The 5962-nt window shown below is 45.5% G+C and overlaps 1 non-coding gene across 1 annotated transcript; it reads right to left on the bottom strand.

Annotated features, from left to right (window-relative positions):
- Positions 1-4473: 4473 nt before the first annotated feature.
- TRNAP-UGG (transfer RNA proline (anticodon UGG)) lies at positions 4474-4545 on the bottom strand. Its single transcript has one exon. It is a non-coding gene; the product is annotated as a tRNA-Pro (tRNA).
- Positions 4546-5962: the final 1417 nt, after the last annotated feature.

Raw genomic sequence — 5962 nt, 5'->3', positions numbered from 1 at the left:
TTCTTTATAACGCCAGGTGGCGTATATTGCTCGTACTTCCGTTTCAATTACGTTGAAATGCACACATCTGCCTCCCTTCCCGTTTCGCTAAATTGCTAGACTGGCTAATCTCGTTTATTTCCCATAGAGCGCATCCCCCCAGACGGTGTCCGAGTAATTCAAGGTGATACCACAATATTATTATTAATGCGAAAGCGCTACTTCGTTATGTTCACAAATTTCTGTCCGCAGGCCGTGTCCGCAAAATCGTGTCCGCAGCAGTTGTGAGTAATTGAAAAGCGGTAGAGGTTAATGAGTGGTGCCAATCGATATAGGGTGACGTACTGTTGTTGCCGAAAAAATAATTAGGCCAATAAGTTAATTAGGTAATTAATTAACATAACTGATTGACAGGAAATGAAAGGCGCAGTATCTTCCACATTTGTTCTGTGGACACCTGAGTCGCGTGTAAGGGAAGAGAGGAAGGTGGGAGAGAAAGCGGAAAGAGAGAAATGGGTGCTGTAGTGGATATGACGCCAAGGTTGTGACGTCAGGCAACTGGAAGTAGGGCCGGAAAAAGGGCATAGAAAGGGATTGGCGCGCAATTTGAAAGTACCAAAGACTAAAATAAGTAACAAGAATTGAATTACGCAACTAGAAGCAACCAACAGCTGCATCTGGTTTCGCATTACTCCAATGCAAATTCTGTAGTGCTCTTTAATTTTTTTTTTACATCCCTTTATTCATTTCCATGAAAACTTGTAGAACATGGTAGCGCGAAAGCATTACTGCACTAGTGAGTGGCTACTGCACCGGCGTATGCGTGTTAGAACACGAGCTCGTCGGCCGCGTTTCAATGAACGCGAACGAAAGGGCGTTCGTGGGCTGTGCGACATCTTTACACGTTAGAGACCCCCGGCTGGGAGAAATCATTATATAATATAATTGGTTCGCAGGAAGGGAAAGGCGCAATACCTGTCACACTTGCTCTGTGGACACCTGAACCGTGCCGTAAGGGAAGGGAGGAAGATGGGAGTGAACGTGGAAAGAGAGAAAAGGGAGCCGTAGTGGAGGGCTGCGGAGTAATTTCGACCACCTGAGGATCTTTAAAGTGCGCTGATATCGCACAGTACACGGAAGCCACTTCGTTTCGCCTCCATCGAAACGCAGTCGCCGTGGTCGGGTTCGAACCCGGGAACTCCGGCACCCCGTAACCCTCTTTTAAAGCAACTCTTTCCTTGTTCTTTCACTCTGACCTTTTTCCCTTCCCTTAGGCGCGGTTCAGGTGTACACCGAGGAGAGGGACAATCGCTGCGCCTTCCTTTTTCTATAAACCAATTTACGTTTATATTGACCAATTAATCTATGTCTATGATCTGCGTCCGTACATGCCACCAATGACCAGAAGTAGAATCCAGCGCCATATTGGTCACCGGCTTCTTCACATGCTAAGCTTCCGTCTTCCAACTGCACCTTGGATGTTGCCTTCTTGGTAGTTTTATGCCTTTGTAACAAAGCTCCATTACACTCCTTAATTATTGCTAATTAATTAGAAAAGATGAGGAGTTAAACAAAGCAAACTATTGTTAAACGAGATTGTACATATATAACTGTGCTTAGCCAAGCTATACCGCCAGTAATTTGCGCTCTATTCGCATTAAGTACTGCCTAAGCAATGTTATCGCTTGTGAATCTTTGTAATTACTTTTTGTAATCTAAAGCACTGACACGCGACGTTTATTTTAGCATCGCATCGTTTTCATGTTTCTACAGCATGTGGCATGTGCAGAAGAGTTGCTACGGCATTAAGTTGCTCCAGGGCGATGAAACCCCCTTTGTGCGCGCACGTAATGGACTCAAGATAAAATAATAAACCGGTTCGCAGTAGCAGAATGAAAAACAAATACGAATACCTAAAGTACGACACCAAGCGGGCCCATTGGTCTCGTTTTGGGTGCAGGAGGTCCCAGGTTCAAATCCCGAACGGGCCCCGACATATTTCTATTTTTTTATCATAGGTCTAGCACGCGTTTGTGAAGGTTAAGGAGAGAGTGAGAGATGCACGCTTTGGCACCTCTTAACCAAAAAGAACATAGTACATAGCATGCTATAACGGTAAGATAATGATACGGCGCATTCCTCGTCGTCGCTTTGGGCTTTCGCGAGCGCTTGGGCTCCTCGACACGAAAAAGCCGAAGTTCTGGTGTTGAGCCGCTGGCCTGACCTAGCTCGCTGCCGCTATGTGAATTCTGCTCGGGGACTTCTGCTAAGACCTGGTTCCGTGACATCTGGTATTACGGCAGCGAGAACACGTCGCCAACGTGGTTTAGACTGAGTTAGCCCATCAATATTGATTGTCTGCACTTCGCTATACTCTAATTGCCCAAAGCAAACATGCATTATAGTGCTTGCATGCAACGCTTGACGTCAAAATTTTCTCATTCGGACATCTTCAGGGTCAAATGTTCCGCGTCTAGCAGTGCATCCTCTCTCACTTTTTCAAAACTGTAGAGACATGCAACAGTTTCTGGACATTGATTGTTTTCAGGCCTTCGATTCGGTATTCTAAAGAACTCGAATGAACTCCTCAAACTTCTCACAACTTCTCACAAGAAAGGAGCACCTCCGGTGCCGCACACGTGCTCTTGTCCCATCGTATGCGGTAACCATCCCCAGCGGTCTTACCCGCGCTGAGGAGGTTGCGCTACGGAGGATCCGGGTCGGGGTTGCCCTCACACCTGCTGTGACACGAACATGACCTCAATATCTATATTTATTCAACGTCCAGGATGTCCTATCTGCAAGTCAGAAGATCACGAGGCAGATATTCACCACTTGTTGTGGGTTTGCCCGGCACTGAAACCGACGAGAATTCGGCACCTGACGGCAGTGGGCCGTTCGCCGAACAACTCATCTTCATACATTACATGGACGCAAGGGCCTTATCATCGCTGTCTTGAATTTTATTAGAAAAGCCCTTTTTTCTTTCATGTACTACCCCCTTTAATTTCTTTAGATATTCCATTATGCCCTGAGGTATTAAACAACGTTATAAAAAAAAAGAATTCCTCAAATGCAAAAAAAAATGATAATTTTTGCTGATTGGCTATATAGAGTTTCCTCAATATCTGCACAGCACATAATTTTCCATGGGCTATTGAACATAGCTGCATCAGCTAGCATGATGTGGAAATAATCTGTTTTTCTGCATCCTTCACAAATTGGGCATTTAAAGGTAATAATAAATAAAAAATGACAGAGACTCCTAAACTTAGCCTAATTCATTTTTTTAATGCCACCATACTCAAGATTACCACCATGATAGCATTGTGAGCTGAGAAAATTCGCTTCGTTGCTTCACCAGGGTATGATAGCTGGTGGCAGCAGAGCGCCCTAACTTTTAGTCGAACAATTACAGACACGACGTACTTCTGTTATTACCGATGCTCACCGGCTTCACCCCTTTGAGATTCTCGCGAATTCCACCAAGACCCAGAGTTACGGTGCGAGCCCCAGCCAGTCAAATATTGGCACTACTGAATCATCGCACAATTCCGAGATAATGGGATTAGGATGCGGCACTTCAGCTTGAGCGCACAACGCAGCTACCAAAATCCCAGCCTGCTTCATTCACTTTACGCTTCTCGCCTGTATTTTATGTTAGTTCCTTTCAGTGTTCCGGCTGTTACATCCAAGGGGCGCTGATATCACCTGCTTGGACGTAATTGCGTGGCCGACAAAGCAGCTAATTGCTGATTCTTAGACAGATTTTGAAACGTACTGTACACACCTATGCGCTGCACGTCGGTTTTGTTAATAGCGGAAAACTTTATTTGCCGCACTGCCCCCCCCCCCCCCCCCCCCCCACCCCCTAGTTATTTCCTAGCCTTTCGTTGTTCTCGCCGCTCTTTAAGTGCCTCCCTTATCTGATTTCGCGGCGGCTTACTACGCAAGAAGTTTATTTTAATCGACACTGCAGTAACCTCGCCTTTCTTTACGAACACGCTGAAAAGGCTGCTAAACTCTTAATGCAACGCAACCATGAGTAGACACTGGCTATTTTTAGAGGCATAATGGTGGGAGCTGGCCCGACATTTAAATCACCTTTGCATACTAGTCACAAACGAGCAGCGCTTGAAGTCGTTTAATTGAAACTTTAACGTAGTTTTTAAAAAGCAGAAGCTAAACATAGCATACTATATTCAGAATTCAGGTTACTTTCAACCTCTTTGCATTCAGTTCCACCGAAATAAGCAGCTACCTATACACTTCACCTTCATCCATACATGCCTTATTTGGCGTCCCAGATCAAACCCGTGACCGCATTATCATGACGCCACACGCGAAGATCTCGTAGAAAAGAACGTGGGAAGCAATAGGCCACTTTAAAATTCAAAGTGGTATCAAAGCCAGGCAATCGCCTCATCGACTGCGCGGCTGGAAGCTGTTACACTACATGAACGCGGATCTTTGTACCCTGGAAAAGAAAAAAGCGGGCCCGTCCGGGATTTGAACCCGGGACCTCTCGCACCCAAAGCGAGAATCATACCCCTAGACCAACGGGCCGTTCTTAGCGGGATGCACTAGACAGCAAACAAGAGTAGACTTCCTCTTGCGCGGACCGGTTTCACTTGCCTCTGTGACCTACATCAGAAGCGAAGCCACACATTGCGTCATGCCATTTCAAAGATTGAGCGGGGCTTCATCGGCTCATCTGTTCGCAGGCCGCTTTCTGTACAAGGTTAGCTCATCGCTAACCTGCAAAGAAATTTTTGCTCCTTAAAAGGCGTTTTCTCTGACAGCGCGTTAAGAAAGACTACCAAAAAGAAGATACTGCATTCTTAATTGAAGCCAGTACTTCAGGAATCGCTCGCAAAAATCGTCGTTCCCGCAACCAAAACTAGAAAAAAGGCGGCCATTACTAATAGCCGGATACCTCCGGATGGTTTCTAAAGAATTTATCTCACTGTCTTCATTTTCATAAATACTCTTCGAAAGTGATAATAGGCACTAGTTTGAAACACCAAAAAATGCTGCAGCGTGAAGCCAGAGCACTAAATCCAGGGCAGAAGGCGCTGTTTACTATTATACAGAGGTGTCGTGAAGAAACATTCGTGCGCGCATGGAACGGGTAACGAAGCGTGTGTAAACTACTGCCCAATGCATAATATTTCATGAAACACTAAGAGAAAGCTTGGCGTTTTCTTCTTTACTGGCGTCGGACGAGGCTAAATGTGCAGTGTTCAGTGTTTGTGACATTAAGCGCGCAAGGATTTGCGCGAAAATCACCCCCCTCCCCCCCCCCCCCCCCCCCCCCATCCATGAGATTTCGATGCGGACAAATATGAAAATTCATTTACCAAAAGCCCAACTCTTCCCAATAACAACATTCAGCGGGACTAATCAAGAGGCAGGGAAGAATAAACAGTTACAAGCTTCATCATAAAAGGCAAGAGCAGAAAAGCTTCAAGCGGCCTGTAAAAACCTCGGCGTTTCGCTTAAGTGCGAAAGGGGAAATGAGGTTAATTTAGGAGCCTGTACGCTGTATAAAAACTTAGAAACGGCATCAGTATTACCATGAAGTTTTCCGTCCCGCCTACCACAAACAAATTTTGCATACTCGTCCACAGGCTACAGAAGGTGGTTTACGTAAGCTATAGGGCCAGAATAGCACTGACCTTTCAGTCGCTCAATGCTGATATCGGCGACGTTAATTTGAGAACCGAAAGGCGATTTTTTTTTTTCTTGGTGCGCGTGCATCGCGTCGATAGTTGGGTCCATTATTGGCAGAGGCAAAGACAATGTCGGTCAGGGCCAGCTCTGCTCAGAATAGCACGAATGCCATTTCCCTGACCTCGTTAATTCTTCGTTTACAGCTCATGCAAGCACCATATGCATGAATAAGAAATGCGCGCAATAACATTCTGTTTTCAATGCCAAATTGTTTCTCAACAAAGTTTTTTTCCCATATCGTAATCTTGAA

This window comes from Amblyomma maculatum, chromosome 2 (assembly GCF_055883805.1).
Source record: "Amblyomma maculatum isolate TAMU_Amacu chromosome 2, ASM5588380v1, whole genome shotgun sequence".
Taxonomy (NCBI): domain Eukaryota; kingdom Metazoa; phylum Arthropoda; class Arachnida; order Ixodida; family Ixodidae; genus Amblyomma; species Amblyomma maculatum.
Note: the sequence above shows the minus strand (reverse complement) of the source record. Positions and strands in the feature narration are given on the sequence as shown.